At 40.0% G+C, this 24,770-nt stretch overlaps 1 long non-coding RNA gene across 1 annotated transcript; it reads left to right on the forward strand.

Annotated features, from left to right (window-relative positions):
* The first annotated feature begins 3,821 nt into the window (after positions 1-3,821).
* Positions 3,822-16,388, forward strand: LOC103282230 (uncharacterized). The gene is made up of 3 exons (XR_010003791.1): positions 3,822-4,299; positions 12,134-12,254; positions 15,844-16,388. It is a non-coding gene; the product is annotated as an uncharacterized LOC103282230 (long non-coding RNA).
* The last annotated feature ends 8,382 nt before the right edge of the window (positions 16,389-24,770 follow it).

Genomic DNA, 24,770 nt, shown 5'->3' on the forward strand with positions numbered 1-24,770 from the left:
GATTATAAGTGTTGGCTGATCATGTGTTACCTTTGGGGGTTACAGCTCACAGAATCCTCCATGTTGTTGTCCGAAGAAATAACTTTTCCAAGCTGTGGACCTAGTTTTTAAAGAATAGACCTTTACTGCATAGGCTGTTCACTCCACATCTAGTTTAAAGATGAAGAACAATAAGAAAAGAAATTGCCCATTAGCAGTTGATACCTGGACAAATAGACTGAGCAGACACATGGGTCATCTGGTGACAATTTTTCCCCATTCATTGTTAACCTGTTTTTGGCTTATGGCAGCCCTTAGGTGAGTTTATTGTGGAGTTTTCTTGGCAAGATTTGTTCAAAGAAGGATTGCTGTTGCCTTCCTCTGAGACTGAAAGAATAGGACTTGCCCAAGGTCACCCAATGGCATTCCACAGTTGAGCATAGACTCGAACTCTAGTCTACAGAGTCATAGTCCAGCACTGAAACCATTACACCTTTATTTTTGTTCTAACTACAGTAATTTCTCTCATATTAGCACAAAATATCGATAAGCAAATGTAAATGTTATGCAAATCTCTGTCCTCTTTGTCCTCTTTTGGTGATGCATAAGCAGTCACCCTAAGGCAGGGACTCTAATTCCCAGAACTGAATTTTATCTGCTTCCATGTTGCATGGAAACAGCAGGTGGTCATGATGGGAATGGAAGGTTACTTTCCAAATAGGAGAGATGAAATGCAATCATGCTGCCTCAATATTTCAGCCGTCCTAAATGAGAGGATGCAAAGCTTCTCCTTTTGTCATGGAGTGCTTGGCACAGGCCCAGGCACATTTTCTATTGTGCTCCGTGCATCGGCATTGTTTTATTAAAACAATATGACAAATGAGCCAACACAGGAGGCAAAGGCCTGCACCCTGTTGAAGGAAGCACTTTTGTATTTCAGCCCTGAACCTCTTCATGTTGATGGAGTGCCCCTGGCTTAAAAAATTAATAACCATTGTAAAAAATGAAATCAGCAGCTGCTAATTATTGGACCTGGCAAACTGTTTTGTGCCTGCTCTGAATGTAAACCAAACCTCTTTCACTCTTAGAGCACTTGGCACTGGCCCCATAAAGGCTTAATTGTTTTTAACAAGACCATCCTTTGTATGTCTTTAATAAATAAGCACTACCTGGTTTTATCTATTTTTATGTGTTTTAATTCTCTTGACAGAAGTTGTCAGATATTACAGCCTGGGTCCTCCTTTTCATTCCTCAAAGAGAAAAGGAGAAATCTCAGGACAAGAGCATTCCCTTGAAAGATATATGTATATGCATTTTATTCATTTATTAGACAGGGTGTTTTTTACTTGAAGGTATACTCTATACTAGGGGTCCCCAAACTAAGGCCCGGGGGCCGGATGCGGCCCTCCAAGGTCATTTACCTGGCCCCCGCCCTCATTTATAATATAATATATTTATATCCGTTTTAATAATATAATATATTGTCTATACATATGATATTGATAATAACATTATCATTTTATACAATATAATACTAATAATAATACCATATAATATTAATTATATGTTATATATTACATATATTACAGTATAGTGATATAGTTCAATATAGTAATATATAATGCTAATATTGTGCTATGCTAATATAATATACTAGCTGTGCCCGGCCACGCATTGCTGTGGCGTTGTCTGGTGGTGTTGGTGAGAAATTGTTGAGGTAGTGGTGAGCTGTTGTATGGTTGTCTTTATGTTTAGTATACACACTGAAGTGGATTATATGGCAGTGTGGAGTCAAGATAATCCAGTTCAAAGCAGATAATATAAGATTCTAAATGGGTTATATAGCTGTGTGGAAGGGCCTTGAGTCTACACTGCCATATAATCCAGTTAAAATCTGATAATCTGTGGAAGAGGCCTAAGTGAGGCCTAACTGTGCTTGTCCCCTGGGCTGAGTAGGTTGCTAGGAGACCAAGTGGGTAGAGCTTAGCCTTCAAACTGGCAGCAATTGGATAAAAACTATTATTCCTCTCCCTGTAATTAGGACTTTATTTTTCTTTTCTTTTTGTTGTATCAACCTGGAGCCATGAATGATGGGTTGTGTTGTCCAATTTTGAGGTTGGGGGGCCTGTAGTTTTGTTGTTTTGTCAGCTGCCCTGATACCATCACTCTTTTATATATATAGACTGTATGTACAAACAGCTGCTCTGAGTTCCCTTCGGGGTGATTAGGGTGGGATGTAAATGTAGTAAATAAATGTAGTAAATGAATAAATAAATAATTTTGGACTTAGGCTCGCCCAAAGTCTGAAATGACTTGAAGACACACAACAACAATCCTAATTAACCTGACTATCTCATTGGCCAGAAGCAGGCCCAAACTTCCTATTGAAATCCTGATAGGTTTATGCTGGTTACAATTATTTTCATTTTTAAATATTGTATTGTTCTTTCATTGTTATTGTCATTGTTTGGCACTGCAAATAAGATATGTGCAGTGTGCATAGGAATTTGTTTGGGTTTTTTTTCCCAAAATGATAATTCGGCCCCTCAACAGTCTGAAGGATTGTGGACCGGCCCTCTGCTTTAAAAGTTTGAGGACCCCTGCTCTATACTAATGTGGTTGATTTTTTGTAATATATTTTTTATTGATAAGACATAAGAAATATGGAGGGGTATAGGAATAGATATAGAGTGGGAACTTAAAAAAATTATATGGCTTTTTCAATCATTGTCTAATACGAAAAGGTTACTTTGATGTTAAAAAAGGAAAAGGCGAAAATTAAAAAAAATTCATTTCTTATCTAGTCTAAAACAAAGGAACAGAAAAGCAAGTATAGAATATGTAGAAACATAGAAGACAGAAAAGTTAAAAAATAGAAAACAGAGAGCCCTATCTAACATGTCCTGCCCTAACACTGCTGCCTTCTTCATAATCAAAATAGCTATCTTTTTTTGGTCTTACATCTTCTTATTTATTTATTTATTTCCAGAATTTATACCCCGCCCTTCTCACCCGGGGGGACTCAGGGCGGCTTACACAGTTGGCAACATTCAATGCCAAGAACACAACAATAAAACAAAAACAGTACACACAATCAATTAAAACTATAAAAATACATCATTAAAATACATTATAAAAATTAAAACATATGTAAATTAGCTCCATTTGTCTAAAAACCTCATGCTCATCTTCTTACTTCTGGTAGATTAACTTTTCAGGATCCCTTGGATATCATTGGGGATCCTGCTATTCTTGTCAATACCTCCCTTTTTCTTGTTAATGTTACGTTTCTTTAATAGCAATTATCTCTTATTATCATGTAAAACACAATGTTTTTATTTTCTTCTCTTCTTTTAAAAAGTGAATAAAATGCTGCCCCTCTTCTTCAGTTAGTAACTGCATGATGATATTAATTATATGTAACCAAAACCAGATTATTACAGTATTCAATTTCTTCTTCAAATTTTGGAAGAGCTGACAATTGTATGAACCTGATCAATTTGTCAATTTCTGCCAGATCCTTCATTTTTGTAATCCAGAAATATTGAGTAGGAATTTCTTCTTTCCAGTAATCTTCTCTTTTTTGTTGAATTTAGACTATATTTAAAGGAAGTTTCTATAGGGTCCTTTATTCTTGTGATAATAGATGCTCATCCAATTCTTCTTCATCATGTGGAGTGGCCTGTTGCTGTTACTGAATATCTTCCTTATCCAGGATGGGGGCGGGGCCTCAGCCAGTAGTCAAAAGACATTAATGTGGGGCTCCATCCCCAAAACTGGCTGGTAGCATCCTAGGACGCTGAATTTGGTGAGTGTTATTTTCTTCATTTGTTAGAGCTGCTGTTCTATGCTAAGTATGTAAACAGAAACAAAAGTAAACATTCAGTGGGCCTTAAAGTGCTTTTGATTCCAGCCAGAAGAAAAAAGCAGATGAACCTACAGAGGCGGTATGGGAAACCTCCATAAACTTGATTAGGCCCATGAGCCAGAAGCTTGCCTCCTCTGCTATATAATATTCTTTTTTCTGTAATCATGTAGCCTCTCATAAAGTAACTCTCTTGCCTTTCTTTCTCCAGAGATTCAGAGTCCTCTGGCTGTGACTAAAATAATGTGACATGACTGCGAGTGACAGGAATGTTCTTCAGGAGCTGGGTATACAGTACCACATGCAGGCTCATTACTGTGGACAGATGGACCATCCCTCTGGTCAATGAGCCACCTCTGTCAAAGGGACAAAACCAAGAGATTTTCTGATTATGGTCTCTTCACTAGCAAGCAGACAGCGAGACTCCTCCTGGCCCTGCTGAATGCAGGCACACTGTAAGTGGCTCTTCTTCTAGATAGAATATTTTTGCACTTCCAGTAACCCAGGAGATATGAATCTCTTATCTTGCTTGCAAACGCTGCCATTATTTTTACATGTGACATTTGGTAATGTAGCAACGGTGCAGCAAAAAACCCTTCAGTTTCCAGAGATGAATAGCTGCTGCCATTTCCCTTTTGTATCCACTGCTGAGCTATTTGAAAAGAGCAGGAGATAAGTAGCCTTATGACCACTGTAGATTAACAGACTCTGAGGCGCCAAATGCAGGTTGTTGCTGCTGGCTGTTGAATTAACGTTAATACAGACCTTTCAGTCCAAAGAACCCAGAGAATAACAGACCATATGTGATGAACTTAGGGGCCATAAAGGCCTGGCAACACAATAAATGCCCTTTTATTCAGGAGGAGTGTCTTTCCCTCCTCCATTATCACCAGTACTCAGTGGATACCAAGCAAAAGATTTTTTTTTTCTGGATGAACAAAGGAACATCACAAGCTTTGCATACATGGAGGAAGGCATTTTTTGTAAAAGGGATGGTAGCAGGATTAGTCCTCCCATTAACTATGGAGAGGCAATTGCTTTAAACAAGGAAGTACATGGAGCAAGTGGCCTGTTTTAACTTCCATTACAACTTGTACCCTCGGTTCGCTTCTGACAGAAGAAATAAATAGTTCCTGGGTGTCACTGTTAAGGAGGATCTGACCTGGGACACCCATATGACAGCGTTAGTTAATTGGGTCCAGCAGAGACTGTACTCCCTGAGACTTCTGAGGAACCAACAACTGAATGAAAAACTGATGGTGACTTTCTACCACTGTGCTATAGAGAGTGTCCTAACCTACTGCATCTGTCTGGTTTGGGAACTGCGCAGTAGCAGATAGGGTGGCACTCCGAAGGGTCACCACTTCTTCACAGAGAATCATTTGTTGCTCTTTCCCCTCTTTGGAAGAACTTTATAGGTTCCACAGCCTTAAGAAAACTCAGAGCACTCTTTGGGATTCATCTCATCCAGCATATTCTTTTTAAAATTTTAAATTATTACCATCTGACAGACAAAGGCAAGGACAAACAGACTGAGAGACAGCTTTTATCCTAGAGCTGTAACCATATTGAACTTCATGGATTCACATTGATATGGCATTGGTAGCTCTGCAGTGGTGATGGGAGTGTGGAGCAATTGATGTGTTGTTTTGTGATGTGTGCTGGGGAAAGCACTTAATTTTGCTGTACAATGTGCAGTGACAATAAAGTTATTCTATTTTATTCAAGCGGCCTGTTGATATATGGTGGATCTATGCATTTCATAGGTTTTCTTAGGGAAAAGAATAGCCAGAGGTGGCTTTGCCAATTCCTTCCTCACATAAATGAGTCAGTCTCTACCTGCACAACATAACAGAAATATAGAACCATGGAGTTGCATGGGACCTCCAGCTACAGCATTCCTAGGAGGTAGGTGTCCAGCCTAGATAAGGAGACCCTCCACCTCTCTAGGCAATTGATTCCATTGCCGTATGGCTCTCACTGTCAAGAAGTTCCTTCTAATGTTCAAATGATATCTGGTCTCCTGTAACAAAATAGTTACACTTAGTTTTCTAGATATTTAATCAGAAAGCTACCCTTTGAGGCAGCGGGACAGCAAACCTTTTCTTCACCAGGCTGACCAAGCCTATCGCCTCCAACATCTCATATGTTTTTTTCTCACCAGCTTTTATCATCCTTGTTGTCCCTCTCTGAACTTGTTCTATGATTCTTAAAATGGGGCCCCCAGAATTGAAAACAGTACTCTCAGACAGAGAGCACAGAACATACTGGAACTATTATTTCCCTCAACTTCCCTAGACTATAATAGCATTTGCTCTCTTTGCTGCATCATCACACTACTAGCTCCTTTTTTATGATAAACAATAATCTCACAGACCTCTTGACATGTACTACTAATACCAGTCTGTTTTCTCTCTCTGAATTGTATACCACCACACTAAAATTACAAAAGGGTTGGTACAAAGCATTTTACTATTTGCAGAGGAGGACAAGATAACACTCCCTATTCAATGAACAGAAGATCTTGCTTTGACCAGCAGTTTTACTCTGGCTGTGCTCTAGGTTAGGGAATTCAGTGCTGCCTTCTTTGTACACACAGGCTTATTTGTTGAAAACCTTGCTACTCCTTCCCATTTCTTAAGAATTTGCAGCAACTTCAGGCTGCCTAATGGTAGAACTGGTCTTGAACCAAAACATGCTGTTATTGCTGCCACAGAGAATAGTCTTCCTTCTGATTCACATTTGGCAGGTAAAGCCGCCTTCACCACTTATCTATGCTGGGAAAAGTTCACCTCACTTTTGCTTCTCTACATGTCAAGCTGTTATGAAAGACACAGCAGCTGAGCCAGCGGGAGGGAGAACTTCTGTCTTTGTTCAATGCTGTTTTGCAGGAGACTTGGGAAAGCCTGCACATCTTCCAATGATATATCGGAAGGTCATCTTACAGCTATAGTTTAGTTTTATTAGAGGTGGACAAATGAGCTTTTCATTTTCTGTAATGTTCACATTTTCCCCATTTCTGCATCAGGTTGTACTGTGTGTGTGTGTGTGTGTGTGTGTGTGTGTGTTTCAAAGTCTATATTACATTTCATGCACATTTTGGGTAAGTATAAACATTTAGTAGTTTTGCACATGGTTCCCCATGATAGATACATTTTGAGGGTGTGTGTGCTTAATATATGCTATATTTGTACAATATTACATACATAGTTTCTGCTAATATGTAAATATTTAATTAGAAAACTGCACCTCAACATTCAGAGATGTACAAATGTCAAATGGTAATGGCATTCTGGTTTGCATATATAAGTTCAGCATGTGTGAATTAGGTTGGTTTGTATTAAAATATGAACCAGGTGAATTTCTGTAACATCTTCTGATTTTATAGCATTGACAAAATCTATACAGCTTAATATTGGAAATATATTGCTCTATTTCAGGCCAAGATAAAAACCACTGGCCATACGGATTGGAAGTAGTTTTTTCTTGCCACAGAGAATGGTTTTCCACATACTAGTTATTCTTTAACACGAGACTCCCACATCCAAATTCTGTATGCTGATGAGAAATGATGAGGCAGGAAAGAAAGTGAATACACTCCACCACAGTTTTGCTTTTCACATGTACAGCATGTGTGTACTAAATTGCCTAAAGAGGACTGTAGTGTCTGATGCTCTACAAGGGGATACGGTGATGAAATGATGTTGGAGTGTCTGATTCAGCCTTGGCTCTGGTTTTGGGATGTTGTCACCAAATGTCCTCTACATTCTTGCTGAGCCAGGATTACTCAAGTAATTGTGACTTTCTGGAACTTTTTCTTTCAGGGCAGTTGTAAGTTGGAGCTAGAGCAGGGGTCTTTTGAAATAGAAAAGTCCCATAGGATTATATCATACATCTCCTTTTCTCACCATTTATCCAATTTAGACTGATGAATAAAAGACCATTGTACCAAGATAAAAACAACGCATGTAGTAAGAGTCAAGGAAGTGTGTGCATGCACACAGAGCTGCCAATGTCCTTGAGATGCAGGCTAAGAGATGCTCTGTCATCACTTTGGAAAGTGTATTGCCATAAAGTGTATTGCACAGCTTGCTCAAGGGTGGTTTAGATGTGAAAGCAACATCTGCCATTCTTGTTTGTCTGCTGGAATGCGAGCAATGGCACTTAAGTCGTGCCAGGCCAGTGATATTAATGACACTTTGTAGTCATCTAGCACCTTCTAATTAGACCCCCCTCCCCAGAATACTTGCTCACATGGAATGCATTTCAATCTTGCCAAATTCCAGGGAAGTCATATTCATATGCATATTAAGGATGGGGAGATGGAGACACCTAGAGGGGAAATTACTTTGCCTAGAATCTTGAAGGTTCTTACCAAACAACCAGTACAGCAAATGTTCAGTTTGCTCATTTGATGCATCAGAGTTATTCTTGACAGTAGTACTTCTGTGACACTACTCAGATGCAGTGTACTATCTCTTCCAGAGGTTAAAAAGCTGTTTCCAACTAGAATGCAGTCTGGAATGTAACTCTAATTTTTTTACACCAAAAATAATTTTATACCAGGGGAAACCCCACTATTCAACCCTGACTCATAATGAATACATGTAAAAATGTGGCAAGCACCAGATCCCATCTGACCTTTGAAGCTAAGCAGGATCAGCCCGTCTTAGGACTTGGATGAGAGACTGCCAATAAATATTAGGTGCTGTAAGCTATGCTGCAGAGGAAGGAACTAGCCACTGTCAAGTATTCCTCGCCTTAGAAAGCCCTATGAATTTCATAGGGTTACTAAAAGTGAACAGATGAGTTGAAGATACATTTGCATACAGTTATGGTTGTTTCTGACTTATGGTGACTGTAAGATGACCCTATTATGGACTTTTCTGGGGCTGAAAGAGTATGAGTTTCCCAAAATCAACAAGCGGGTTTCCATGGCCAAGCGAGGAATCAAATTCTGGTCTCCAGAGTTATAGTGCAGTGCTAACCACTAGGCTTGAGCAAATTTTTCGTTAGTTCATTAAATTCGTTTAAAATTCGTTTCATAATTACTTTTGAATTGATATTGAACCATCTGCTCACTGCCTTACAAATATTACGAATTTGAATAATAAAAGTACCTTTTTTTCGTTTGTTTCTGATGTCTTCGGATGTAGCTGTAGCCCCTCTGAGAGGAGAAGCCATGTTGGCATGCCTGTCAGCCAATCAGAGCGGAAGAGGGAGGGAGGGAGAGGCATGGCCATCGATCTGCTAGCATTTTAAAAATGCCATTGAGACGCGCCCCCCCCCCCCCCACCGGCTCAGTAGAAGCCTTCCGCATAGCTCTCTCTTCCCTTCTCTCTCTCCCCTCCCTGCTTCTCTCTCTCTCTCTCTCTGAGAGAGAGAGAGAGAGAGAGAGAAGCAGGGAGGGAGGGAAAAGAAGAGAGAAGAGACATGCCTGCCTGCGCTTGGCCTTCTCCTCTGGAGCCGCATGTTTGGTTTTGCTTCTTTCCAGACTTTCCAGCCACTGGCTTAAAGGGGAATACCAGAGCCAGGCAAGCCTTCCTAAACGGAATCCTTAGAGCCAGAGGATATCCCTTTAAGAGATATCTCCACTGAGGAGATCTCCCGGAAAGGATTATGGCACCAGCTCAATTGCAACAGATTCAGTGCCATGTAATCATGTGAGCTGTAGTTTTACAAAGTCCCTAGCCTTCCCTGCAGAAGAGAGCCAGTACCATGCCAAACTACAACTCCCAGTTTTCTGTCAAATTGTTTTGGATTTCAACTCCTACAATTCCTAACTCCAGACATGGGCAAAGTTTGCCCTTGCCTGGTATAGAAGCATTCTATTCTTCTTCTCCAGACATGCCAACAGTATTAAGTGATAAAATCTTGGGCATTTTTTCCTTTAATGCTACAAGTTCATAGGTTGTTCAGCAACAGCCTACTGGCTGGGTTGCTATGAGTTTTCCGGGCTCTATGGCCATGTGCCAGAAGCATTCTCTCCTGACGTTTCACCCACATCTGTGGCAGACATACTCAGAGGTTTTGACGTCTGTGCGAAGCTAGGCAAGTGGGGTTTATATATCTGTGGAAGGTCCAGGGTGGGAGAAAGAACTCTTGTCTGTGGGAGGCAAGTGTGAATGTTGCAATTGGTCACCTTGATTAGCATTGAATAGCCTTGCAGCTTCAAAGCCTGGCTGCTTCCTACCTGGGGGAATCCTTTGTTGGGAGGTATTAGCTGGCCCTGATTGTTTCCTGTCTGGAATTCCCATTTTCTGGGTGTTGTTCTTTTACTGTCCTGATTTTAGCTTTTCTATAGCTAAAAATGCATATAAAATTGATTCTATAGGGAGGATAAATGATTGGATTTCAACTCCTACAGCTTAGCTTTCTCTGCCAATAATGGTACCATACCAAACTAAAGCTCCCAAGATTCTGTAGCAGTGAGCCATCTTGGATATTGTAAGGGATTTATTATTATTATTATTATTATTATTATTATTATTATTATTATTATTATTATTATTATTAGACCTTGCTCCCAGGAAGGTGCCTTCGCTGTGGCTCCCAACTTATCTATCTACCTTTCCACATATTCTCCACATTGTGTGTATGTGTATGTATATTATATATACATGAGCCCCGATGGCGAAGTGTGTTAAAGCACTGAGCTGCTGAACTTGCAGACCGAAAGGTCCCAGGTTCAAATCCCGGGAGCAGAGTGAGTGCCCGCTGTTAGCTCCAGCTTCTGCCAACCTAGCAGCTTGAAAACATGCCAATGTGAGTAGATCAATAGGTACCGCTCTGGCGGGAAGGTAATGGCACTCCATGTAGTCATGCCGGCCACATGACCTTGGAGGTGTCTATGGACAACACTGGCTCTTGGGCTTAGAAATGGAGATGAGCACCAACCCCCCAGAGTCAGACATGACGGAACTTAACGTCAAGGGATACCTTTACCTTTACCTACACACACACACACACACACACACACACACACACATATGCAGGGACTACAGTATATATCACACACACACCAATTTAACAAAGTTTCAGCCACAAAAACAAAGTTTCTGAAGTAGAACAATGACTTTCACAGTAAAGACAACCCAATTTAACAGGAAATAAGACTTTCAAACCAGGAACAGATTTCTGCAATTATTAAAAAATTGTTTATTATAAAAGCTATGAAAATTCGCCAAAAATCATAGGATAAGGGAAACGTTCCAAATTTTGGTGAGCTATCAGTGTTAAATGTGTTCTACCACTGTACCAAGTTTGAAGAAGATCACTCAAAAAATGAGGGCGGAAGAGTCCTGTAAAATCTCCCCTCGTGCTGTTTTTTTGGCCACTGCGCATGCGCATCCGCCATTAACGAATTACTTTTGAAACTAACGAATTTTTGTTAATTTCGAATTTTTTGGGGGGCAAAATTCGGAAATGACATCAGAAACGAAACGCTGGCGCCCCCTACTTTTGAAACGAGTTTAGAATCAATTTTTTCATGGATCGCTCAAGCCTACTAACCACTACATGTGGTGGCTCTTTACACACACACACACACACAAGTTTTGAAGGGCCCCTTTGTTCACATGCTTCCCCTGGAAGAACATATCTTCTACTGTTTCTTTAAGGTTTCTCACTTACTTAATGCAATATACCCCTGAATATACAAAAGAAAATCCCTCTGATTCCTACAAAGCAAGAAGTGCAAAATGTACAGCACTTTGCTTTCCCAAGTCATCACAAACCTCTAATCTCCCAAATCGTGTGGGACAAAAAACCACCCATAAACATCTCAAAACTTTGGTCAGTACCAGCATTATATCTTAAAACACCCAGCCACTAACAATTGTACCATACCCTTTCAAAAACTGGATAGGAAAGTGTCTTGTTTTAAAGTAGGCTTCCAATTTTAAGGCAAATAACTCCAGTCCACAGATGCTGATAATGGAATAACCAGCCCAGTCCCCAAGAGACACCAGCATCCACAGAAGCTGAAGCACAATCCAGACCATCTGAAACAAAGCAAACAATTCTGAGGCACAGCCTGAAACTGAAAAGAGCTGCCACAGAAATTAGTTCAGATTCAAGCTAAAGGACAAAAGTCAAGGAGATCACACAAGATTACCAAGAAGCATGAGATATGTTGTCCACAGCAACAGAGTGTCCTTGACTGAGCTAATTTATAGCCAACTATAAATTATCCTATCTTGCCTCATTAACATTTACTTAAGACAGAAAAGAGTGACTTTGGTATTTCTGTTTCTTTCATTTGAATTGTCAGTGCTTCCATATCTGCAGGTGCTGTCTAGAATGGACCAAGCTCTGCTTCTATGACAACAGAGTTGCCAACTTCCTCTGGCTGAAGTTCTTCTTCCTGGCTCTCCTCTTCTACTCTTTCATCTGAGGAGGCCTCCTCCAGGTGAGACACAACAGAAAATGAAAAGTGGAGGCTTCCTACACAACACTTAACATGCGGAAGTTACTGGGTTAAAAGGGGTGGCAGCTAAATGATGCTAGCAGTAAATCCATGCTGATTCACTGCAATGGGAAAAACACCTGTTAAAAAGGTATGCCTCTATCCCATTTCTGGCTGGAAAATGTGCATGTTCTCATCACTATATATCCCTGCACCTGTGAAAAACATGTTATTTCCTTCCCTCCTCCTTATGTACCCTGTTCCAGTGCACTTACATTTTTAAGAAGCCTGAAACAGCTGATTAGGCTGTCAAATGGACACACAGGTGACTCAAGGGAAACTCAAGTGGAAAGCAATTAGAACTCTCTGAAACTCTTTATTTTAAACTTTATAATATTAAACAGAGCTTGAATTAACAATTCGGAGAAAAGATAGATCTGGCAGAAGTTTTTTAAAAAAATCCTTCCATTATGTTCTGGACCTCAAATGCACACATGCAAATCTGCTTATGTTTATATTAAGATATTTGCATGTGCACATATACAGTCAAGTGCATAACAAAGTGAGTTTCTTTTTAAAAAAACATTCTGCCGGATGTCTTCTGTCCACCCTCCATCTTGTTCCAATACAAAGGAAGCCTGTGAAGATAATGGGATCCAATCCTGGGACTAGAAGGTCTGTGTGGGGACCTGCAGTCCAGTCCCGGGATTTTTTACCCACCATTTAAAACCCAGATTTTGACGCTATCTGAAAGCACCCTGGAAAAGACTTTGCAATCTTCCTGTTTCTGTATCTGGATTAAGTGGATGACTGTCAAATCCTTCAATAACCATATTGTCCTGAAAGAGTCAGCAAGATTCTCATGCTAATTATTCAAGTGCTGCTGATAAGAAGCGCAGAGGAAAATTTAAAAGTATCATATCTGAAAAGCTTTTTTTTTTTTTACAGGGAATGGGATGTGAGGAGTCAGACACTACTGTAATTTTGCTACTCTGTTCATTAATACAGATTATTCATACTAGCAAAACTCTGCATCTCTGGTGTAAATTAGATTCACTTCTGATTTAATCAAGTTCAATAAAAGAATGAATAAACAAATAAATAATACCCACTTCTACTTTAGAGTTGGTAACTAGAGATGATCACATTCTACTGTTTGTTTCTGTTTCACCAAGACTGGGGCCCCTTCTACACTGCCATATAAAATTCAGATTAACTACTTTGAACTGGATTGTCAGAACCTGGAAGCTCTTGGAATTAAGACATACTTAGTGAAAATCACTAGAAACAAAGCCTTTTATTTTCCTTTTTACCAGAATCCAAGAAAATTAGTTCTAACCATCCTCTCTACTGCCCCTGGTATATACCTAGAAACCAACCCCCACCTCTCCTGCCGGTTGGCATTCTCACACTCTACACTTCAGTTCTCATAACAGGCAGCCAGATGGCCTTTATCTTTGCAACATTCTCAATTCTTTCCTGTCCTCCCTCTTCTTTGTTGCATGGGCTTCCTTCCTGTCAAAATGACCTGGGCAGCCTTTTCATAAGGCTTCGTCAGTCTTCCTGATGGGATTATCTGGCAGTGTAGACTCAGATAATCCAGTTGAAAGCAGATAATGTGGATTATCTGATTTGATAATCTGTATTATATAGCAGTGTAGAATGGTCCTGGATCTACACTGCCATATAATCTAGTATCCGATCCCAGATTATCTGCTTTGAACTGGATTATATAAATCTATACTGACATATAATCAATTTCAAAGCAGATAATCTGGGATCAGATCTTGGGATATAGGTCAGTGTAGAAGGGGCCCCAGTTATCTTCATGTCCACTAGATACAGGTAGTCCCCAAGTTATGAACAAAATAGTTTTTGTAGATTTGTTCTTAAGATCGGAACAGATACATTTTAAGTGTAACTCCAGCCTTTTCTATCTATATCTATATCTATATAGCTTCGGCTAACATAGGGAAGGGTTCACACCTCTGTGGTGTTAGTTTTGCTGTATGTGCCCCTATTCAGAAGATTTTGCCCCACTTTCTGTTATTGTAATAATTGTATTTTGAAAAAAATGGCATGTTGTGGAAACAAAGATTGGTGTCAAAGCTTCAGTGGAAACACCTTTTCCTTTCGTGGATTTCCCTTTGTAAAGGTAGATTTCTCTCACTTCCTGTTTTCTCACCCCCGTTCTTAACTATGAGTCATTTGAAAATCAGATATTTGTACCTCAGGGACTGCCTGTATATGTTTTCCTCTGAAAGTAAGCACTCTGTCTTTACCATTTTGATTTGGCATTATCAAAGAAACACTTTACACATATTTTCTACTTAAAATGTCTCTGGCATATATGCATTTTCTACATTAACTCTTTGATTGGATGCCATGTTTTACTCCATACTCACAAATCATAATCCATTTCAGCTGTGTCATCATTTGGACAATCATTTTACTTTCATGATTTGATGATTCAGTCTCAACCACATGATTTAAAGTTCTTTCCTAGTATTCCATTTAAAAGCTACTCTGCCACCTTTTGTATATTATGTAGTAGCATTCTGCTTCTGTTCTGGTTCATGTGGAGCCTATTTTCTCCAGGCTTGCCTCAGTGTGTTTGCCAATAACTAACAAATCTAAAATTCTCTTACATAAGACATCTCATCTCAGCATACAGATGTCTCAGCTTTGTATGTCTTGCCGGGTGTGTGTATGTGGCACAGGTAATCTTTCAGAGAAAACTGTCTTGAAGGTCCTAGCTTTTTACCTGTTTCCTAACAACTTAATTTGTCTCCCAGGAGCCTCATAATCATATTTCCCTGCATACTTTATAGTAACTGACTCCTCCCAAGTGCCAGCTATCAGGATATCTAAATGCTATATGATGCCTACAGCCTTCACAAGGCAGGCAATTCACCATGCCGTCAAATCACTCTCTACTAGAATCATAGGCCCCATTTTCGCACTGACAATTTAATACGGTTTTAAACTGGACAATTCAGATGATTACATAGAAAATCCTGGAACCAGTTTGAGACTCAGATGGTGATTACACAAACCACCATTACACACTAAGGGACTTTTTTGCATGCTTTTGTGGGAGTTTGTTGTCTGGCCACCGCATGTTTGAAGCTGCATGAAAAGGTCAGCATAGATGAAGCCATAGAAGTGCAAGTGGCCACAAAGACAACCCAGTTCAAACCCTGCCATCAAGGCACTCCTGACAGATAATAATAAGAACAACAACAACAACAATAATAATAATTATTATTATTATTATTATTTATAACCCGTCCTATCTCTCCAGTGGGGATTCAGATGGCCAACCAGACTTCTTAAAAGCAAAATCTCCAAAGAAGGCAAAGGCTCCACCAAACCCTGAGACATTCTGCTTCTTCTACTGTCAAACAGTAATGACCATCAAGACATTATTCCTTATGTTTAGCTGGAATCTCTTTTCCTGTCATTTGAATTCATTACTTTATGTCATAATCTATAGAGCAGCAGAAAACATGCCTGTTCCATCTCCAATATGACAAACTGTCAAATATTTAAATATGTCTATCATGTCCCCTCTTAACCTTCTATTTTTCAGGCTAAACACATGCAGCTCCTTAAGCTGCTCTTCATTGAACATGGGTTCCAGAACTTTGATCATGTTGGTTACCTTTCTCTGGACACATTCCAACTTGTCAATATCTTTCCTGAACGGTGGTGTTGAGAACTGGACATGGTACTTCAAACAAAGTCTGGCCAAAGAAGATCACTACATCATTTGCGCTCGACAGAAGTACATTCTCAACATGACTAGCTACCTATCTACCAGGGGATTGGATCCATCTAAAACAATGTCTTCTTTTCTTAAGAGTAATAGCCTGTTTCCAAAGACCCTTGTTATCCATGACAGTAAAAAAAAGTTGCCACTTGTGATATGAGATGACACTACCACACCCTTGAAAGCCCTATCTCCTAATTTCTCTGCCCTTTCTAGCTTTTCCAAGCCAGCTACCTTGGCTTTAGGGAAAACGAACCTGTGACCTTATTATTGTACTGAGCAGCCCCCCCCCCTCTCTCAACACCTGCTTGGCAGACAGATATTTGCATGTGTTTCACCGAGTGCAATAAACTAGATAGGCACTACATTCAACCTGGGTTTTTGTCTTCATAGCTACTACTTTGTGTGTGTGCACATATGCTATTTTTTTGTCTGAAGAATATACAGAGAGGCTATGTACAACACCTACTGTGCTCTGATGCTTATCTCACACAGATGATTAACTTGGACAGATACACAATTCCCACTTGGAGGCATGTTTTGTCACTGGCACTTCCCTTGCACTCAAGAGCTTCTGTTACAGTGTTATGACCTTCCTGCTTTAAGAAGGTATCTGGCCTTTAGAGGTATTTCTGTATTCTAATTGTCCTTGTCATCATTGGCATGCAATCCTTTTGCTTCGCTGACATTTTAACTGCTGTTGTTTTCAGCCATTTTTAATGGTCAAGTTTCTATTCTTCTGATTCTTGTTGGTTTTAAGGTATTTTGTTCTTTTGTTCTTAACCATACAATGTGGAAAAAATGTGACAGACCCTTTAAAATAAATGAAAAATTCCAAACAGTCCATTTCTATTTAGAGAAATTATGGCTTGTCAGACATTTAAATTATCAAGTGCATTGAAAAAACAAAATGGTATATTACTATAGAGGATGGGGGAATTTCAACAATATAAAATTGAGAGGATTTTTCAAATTTGCCAGAATTGCCAAGGCTTTTATTTTTGCGGCCACCAAATATGTAGAGGATTCAAACTTGCTATCTCTATCAAATGCTACCACCAATACTTTATTCAGGAGCCTCTTCTAGGTTAGGATATTGAGAGAGAGAGAGACACGCAACACTTTATGTGAGGAGTAACAAGAAATGGTTGTTTATTTGTAGTTTCAACAGTAAATATGCATGATGGTTTCATTAACATTGAGCAGTAAAGATGCTTAACGGTTTCATTAAAGGCTTATGCTTTTCTCTTCAAAGGATGTTCATATAACTTGGTTTCTGTGTAAATATGTTCCTTCACCAAGGAAACACAAACACTTATCCTGGGATTTAAATAGCAACTCTCTAAACTATAGGTTCACAAATATAGTTTTCAGCCCTTCCTTCCTTGAAGACTTTAACTATATTTCCTCAAAGAGGCTTCCTTTTTAAAACACAGTTCGCAACTGACTGAATTCCCAACTCCAACTCCTAACAGACTGATTTTCAAAACCAACTGAAAAAGAATCACAGCTACTCTTAGGACTTTGTTACATGAGACAGGCAAACCAGCATTGCAGCTGGATTGACAACTTTGGTGATGGTCCCTATTACACAACACCATGTGCATCTTGCTGTTGGTTTGCCTCCCCACCCATGATTCTCCCAGGCCCAACACCCACCAATAGCTCCCAATTCCATAATGTTCCCATTACATACTTTGGTGCAGTGGGGTCTGTCTGCTTCTGTGCCAGCATTAAAGTAACCTCAGGGGGTGGAATTCTCCTCTTCCCCACCTCCCAGCTATTTCCAAACTTGCTATTTGCCTTTGCCGTATTACATCACATAATAACAACACTTGTTATCCCTTTTTGTACAAAAAAAGTGGGTGTGACTATTACACAAGTACTAAAAGCAAGTGAATGAGTGAAGCACCCTTGCTGAATCAAATATCTAATTAGTAGGCGTGACTGGTGGGGGCAAGAGTCAGGGCCTTCTCGGTGGTCCCATGGCTCTGGAACTCCCTCCCCAGGGATACTAGATCAGTCCCCTCTCTCCTGAACTTCCATAAGAGAGTGAAAACGTGGCTTTGGGATCAAGTCTTCGGATAACATTTGTAGTGCAGTAGATGGATATGGAATTATGTGGAATGGCTACTGGAATGGCTCGGATTACAATTGTGGATAGCGTGGTTAATAGTGAATGTAATGTTTTAAAATGTTTTAAAGTGTTTTAAATTCTATTTAAAATGTTTATTTAATTGTACATTTTTCTAAGGCACTGAATAGTTGCCTGTGTGTAAAGCCCCCCTGAGTCCCTTCAGGGTTGAGAAAGGCAGGGTATAAATAGGGTAAATAAATAAAATAAATAAATAGCATGTGAGGAAAGCAAAAATGGAAATTTTGCAAACCAAAAAAATTAGAGTGCAGTTGTTATGTGGTGGCAACTGTTATGCAGTGAAACATGGTGTTTTATAAGTATCTTTGCACTTTTTTGTTTTTATGCTGGAATTGCATGATTGCTCTAAAAATAAACATAATAAAATCAACAGTAGTGTTGGAGGGTGGAGTTAGAAGGGTGTGCAGAGGTATGATTGTGGGAATGCCAAATGGAATATTGGTGCAATTGTGCTATTGAAGAGAAGTATGATATCCAAAGTACTCAATGCAGTATCTATCCATTATCAATGCTAATGGGCTGGTGTGATAAATAGATATAGTGAGGCAGAATATACTGACAGTCACAGAGCAGTTGCAAGTTCTTGGAGAACAGAACTATTTGTAAAACAACCTGTTTTGCATCTCTTTAATTACTCTGCTTCATGCAGGTGCAGTTGAAGATGCTGGCATATCTATCAGTGTCATAGTAAGATTCAACTGTCAGTTTGGTCAGTTTATATTTCTGGACTGGAGGCAGAAGCATCTCTTTTCTTGTGTCTTGGACAGCAAATTTCTTGAGCAGGCCCTGAAGGCCCCATTCAATGCAGTGAGTAAACATAGATAGAACTGAGTGGCATCATTCTGTTTGCTTATTAAACCAGTCCAAGTTTTCAGTACTTGGTATTTTTGCCAAACAGTAGATCAGAGCAGGAATAGCAGCGGTTATTTCAAGCTGCAAGAAAGCTCTGGGTTTCACAGACCCTGCTGTGTGAAAAACCCAGAGAGCAACTAGCAGGGGGTGCTCTGGCTCCAGAATGAGAAGAACTGGCAAAGCTGTACGAACTCAGCCATTAGTTCTGTTATATTTCACTCCCTAAAAGCCCAGCCGTATGCCTTTGTTGCATCCTTGCCAACTGCCCCCAGGTAATTTAATTTTGCCAGTGAACTCACACTTTCTCCTGGAAATGCTTAAATTCTTTGCCAAACAATTAACGTTTTAAAAATAACCACAGCTGAGCTGTGTGTGTGTGTGTGTTTTATTCCAAAAGTAAACACATCACAGTCTCATTACATTATATTCCGAGACAGCTGATGGATATTTTGGGAGCTAATTCTCACTTTACATGTTTGTACTTGTGCTCAGAATACACACAACTCTCACAAAATGGGAACAGGAATAAGAAAGTCATTTATTTGATCTCTCAAAGTATCCAAAAGCAAGAGACCAATATTTTCTAAACAGCAGAAGCACAAATCCAATAGTAAGAATTACCAACCTGGAAGAACACCTTAAGGCTCAGTACTTCTTTTTAACCTTAAGGAATGTCTTAGGGTCAGTTTACATTACCCAATTAAGAGTACTATCATTCCAACTTAATTTCCATGCAAAGCCCAGGATTTCATGGGAGTTAAAGTGGAATCACAGTGCTATAAATGTGCTATAAAAATTGGTTTTTCGAAGTGATGGTGATAACCAGTGATATTGGAGAATGTATCCCACATAGATATAGTTATGGGGATCTTACTGTACATATTTGTGTTCAGGAAGGGATCATCAACTACTGCAGCATTGCTCTTTGTAGCTGCCCACAAATTTAATCCTTTTTCTTGGATCAAATTTCTGTGCTACTTTTGGAATACATGGAAAGGTTCCTGATGAGTGGGGAAGGAGATAAATATGGAGGTACTGTTCATCTGTTTACTTCTCAAGATGCAGAATCTTCCTCTTGAGCTTATCAGAGAATTGCTTCCTGGAATGTAAACACCCCTAGCAAAGATGAGTATTTTCAGATCATGTGATATGCATAAAAATGAGACGATGTTCAATTATGACAGTGCAAGCTGATAAAGGAACAACAGTGATTAGGACGGAACGCTGCAGTTCTCCATGGGAAGCTGTTGTGTTTGACTCTGCCTGGGGCGTCCCCTGAAGAGGAACTTCTGTTTGATTTTGATCTGTGCCGGTGAGAGTGTGTGTTTGCAACAGCAACTGATTTCACAGGCTATGTGCAAAAAGGACTTTATTGCACTGGGGAAAGACCTCTTCAAACGTGTTTTGCTTTGCTACATAAACATCTCTTATAAATGGCTGCAGGAAGGGAATTGATGCAAAGAGGTCTGTCAGAGATAATAATAAATGATTACCTGGAGCTAGTCAAGTTTCACTTGCTAGGATTAAGACTCAATCATTTCCCATTTCTGAGTATAGTGTTTAAGCTGTACTTCTGAAATGACAAGCTTTATGTTCCTCCCAAGGTGATCCCAGTGAAGGAAGATCTTGCTTCATTTTACATTTTTAATATTTTGTGAATGGAGAATTCCTCTTTAGTTATCTTCTAAGATTTCCATATCAAGAATACCAGGGATGATAGACAATGTATACTAGCTACCAGGGAGTTCTGAAGAGTCTGTGTTCATAAGGCTGAAACCCTAGCAGTAGATCAAATGCATCCCTCAACTTCTGAAAATTGCTGGGGGTCTTGGAAAAGCACTATATCCTAGAGATATATGGATATGCATTTCCCCCTTTAGTACTGACCAAAATAGTCCATTGCTGTCATTAGAAAAAATAAGTAAATTGCAGAATGAATACAGAATTAATATACTGTATTTATATCCCTCTACAAACTTCAAAGCAGAAGGCATGGATGTTCCCTGCTCTCTCATTTTATTCTTATATGACATGCTATATCTCAAGGTCACTTGGGAGGATCAAAATTCAAGTGAAGATTTGAACCCAGATCACTCCTAGTCTGACATTGTAACCCATACACTATGTATGTGTCTGTGTCTGCATACATTTCTCTTTAGTAATTCTTCACCCATTGCTATTTTTATTTTGTTGTTAGCCATGTTGAACATTCTAAAAATTCATAGAATTCTTTGTAAGTCCTCTGTTTCTTTATCATTCAGAGATATCCTTCCCATCTTTTTTATTACTTAGAATAATAGAGTTGTAGAATTGGAAGAGATCCTGAGGGCCATCCAGTCCAACTCACTTCTATGCAAGAATACACAATCAAACTACTTCTGACAGATAGTCATCCAGTCTCTGTTTAAAAGCTTCCAGAGAAGGCAACCCAACCACACTCCAAGGACATTATGAGATGGCAGTACTGAGAGGCATCTTTCAGTTAAGTAAAGACAGAACTCAAGAGCTGATTGTACCTTCCAGTCCTCCCTCTCTCATTTTCATTCGTTTTCTCATCAGACTTTTAATGCTTCTTTTTGGGTGTTCACTATCTTCCTCATCACACATAGGCAATAAGTCTCAGCTCTCCGCTATTTTTCTTCATGCAGATCTGTCAGAATCCCTTTCCATGGGATGCAATTGTTTTGCACCTAAACCATTGGACCATTGCAACAGAGATGCTGTTTTAAAACATTGCTTTCCATGGGATCCAATTGTACTTCATCTAAACCCATTGGGTCCTTGAGACAGGGATGCTATTTTAAACCATTGCATTTCTGTAAAGAGGGATGACAGCTCGCTGCTAAGGACCACCCATTGCAACACCCCTTTTCACCATCACCATGGCAGGCTCTGAAACAGAACAGTGTCTGACATGAAACCCATCACATGTTGTTTTGAGCCAAAATAATGAATCCTTAGCACTATTTTAGCTAAATTCACGATTTCTCCCCATGATTACAGATCTGCCCAATTTAATGATTGCTCTATAGTTCTGTGATAGGGGGCGGGGGATGGGGGGACAGAAATGATGACTGGAAGTCATCTGATGGCAGCTATGACTCTCAAGTAAATTTATGGTGGCTGCCTGTAAAATGGGGGAGAAAACCGAAGTGTGATGAGGTGGCAAGGCAATGCAGTTCATTGTAGAACAGCTCTCACCACCAGTGGTTTTTCTAATTTTTTAAAATTATTTTTATAGAAGGATATTAGAGGCAAAGATGAAGTACTTTGGCCACATAATGAGAAGACAGGAAAGCTTGGAGAAGATAAGGATGAAGATGGGGAAAATGGAAGGAAAAAGGAAGAGGGGCCGACCAAGGGCAAGGCAGATAGATATTATCCTTGAAGTGACTAGTTTGACCTTGAAGGAGCTGGGGGTGGCAATGGCTGACAAGGAGTTCTGGCATGGGCTGGTCCATGAGGTCTCAAAGAGACAAAAGCGACTAAACGAATAAACAACAACAACAAAATAGACATTGTAGTTCAGACATGAACTGTGTGTGGCTTTGAGCCTCAGTTTCCCATTTGTAAACTAGAAAAAATAATATAGTTCAAAGAACTTTTGTGGGAATGAATGGAAATGGTGTCCTGACATTGTGGAAATTGTTAAACGCGCACACACACCAATTGTGGCACACACCTTTTCCCAGCCTGGTGCTTTCCATACGTGTTGGGCTATAAATGAGATCATCCCAAGCCAGAACTGGCATTTGGTCATGCTGCAGGAAGAAAGAGCAATTACATGGGTGGATGGCTGCATGCAACAATATACTAACTTTTACAGTAACTTGTAATCTTGATCTATTTTGTTGAGAAATTAGAATTCCTGTTGCTGGTTGTGGCCAATGACACGGTGACTTTTAAGAAGCCACAGCTGACTGCAGGCTGCCTGGTTGATATTGACTCAACATAAAGCAAAGCCTACAATTGTGTTTCTAAAGAACCAGTGCAAAGTGATATGAAATTAAAATAAATGGGCACATTAAGTGTTCCCGCGAGTCAATAGCGCTGACACTTAATGGTCAGAGATGTATAGAAGACAGCATCAGCAGTAGCCTCGCTTGTTTCCAAGCCCTTTAGATAGACTTACAGCAAGATTGATTTGCTGGCATCCTTCATTGCTTTTCCCAGTAACTAGGACAGGGGTGGTGAGGTCGGGTGGGGAGAGATGGAGGGGCATCTTAAATTATTTTATTGCTGAATTCACTAGTGAGGGGTCTAGCAAGGCTGCAGTCTGCAAACCCCTCTCCCTCAACAGCTAGCCTCTGATGATAGCAGGTGTTTACCAGTCAGGCTGATGTTCCCACAAGGAAGGGTTATTAAAGAAACATTAAGAAATCAAACCTTTAACAAGGGTAATGACTGGGAGTGAGGAGAGGGAAGGAGGAAGAAGGCCCTTCACCTCTTGCAACTCCCCCCTCCCCCCCCCCCCCCGAAATGGAGTTAAATGACTTCTATTATCTTTTTATTTATCTGTCATCTTCAGTCAAAGGAACACTTTATTGATAATAAACAAGCAGAAACCTCAGTCATCTTTGGAGCAGCAGTAGCTTTCTGACATTTAGAGTTTTGAGGGATGGATTATATTGAACCCAACTGCGCTGTTGTTTATCCACAGAGGGCATTTGAAAAGGCCTTTTTGGAGTAATGGCTGCAGGAGAGGAGGGTGTAGCAGAGTGACAAGCTTAAGCATGGCTGACACAGGTATGGAGAATACATATAGCAAGTTTATACACAGCAGTCCTATATATAGGCACCCACTAATACAGTGGTTCTCTATCTTCATAATGCCGTGATCCCTTAATACAGTTCCTTATGTTGTGACCCCCAACCTTAAAATTATTTTCGTTGCTACTTCATAACTGTAATTTTGCTACTGTCATGAATTGTAATGTAAATATCTGATATGCAGGATGTATTTTCATTCACTGGACCAAATTTAGCACAAACACCTGATATGCCCAAATTTGAATACTGGTGGGGTTGGGATTGGAATGATGTTGTCATTTGGAAGTTGTAGTTGCTGGGATTTATGATTAGCCTACAGTCAAAAAGCACTCTCAACCTAGTCCACAATGGATCTGCACCAAACTTGGCACACTACCTAGATGGCCAACATAGAATATTGGGGGTGTTGTGGGGGGCTGTTTTTGAATACTGGGTGTTGCAGTTCTCAGAAACAGTTGTAGTCTCAGAAACAGCCCTCCCCTTGGCTGAGAGGCCAGCTGAGAGATCGGCCAATCACAGCAGGAGGACAGTTTTTGGTGGGAGAATTTGCCATCTGTTTCCAAAAAGGAAGAGAGGGACAGGCAGAGAGATCTTCAGCTTTCTCTGCCAAAAGGGTTCCTAAGACCATCAGAAATATATGTTTTCTGGTGGTCTTTGGTGACTCCTCTGACACCCCCCTGCGACCCCCGCAGGTATCCCGACCCCAAGTAGAAAGATGTTGAGACTGGAAGAGCCTGTCAAAAAGAGGAATGTGACAAAGTATTGCTGCTTCAGCAGGGATATTTATACATTTTCACTCCTGAACCATGACAGTGATGAGAGCAGAGTCCTGACTGTCCAGTTGGGTCGAACCCAGTTTGGCTTGCTGGATGGTCATCCTTTCGTTGTCTGTTGTTGCTGCAGCAGCTCTTAGGCACTGCAAAAGCATCTACATGAACCGAAGAAAAGAGGGGGGGGGAGCATTCCCTTT

Source organism: Anolis carolinensis, chromosome 1 (assembly GCF_035594765.1).
Source record: "Anolis carolinensis isolate JA03-04 chromosome 1, rAnoCar3.1.pri, whole genome shotgun sequence".
NCBI classification, from domain to species: Eukaryota; Metazoa; Chordata; class Lepidosauria; order Squamata; family Dactyloidae; genus Anolis; species Anolis carolinensis.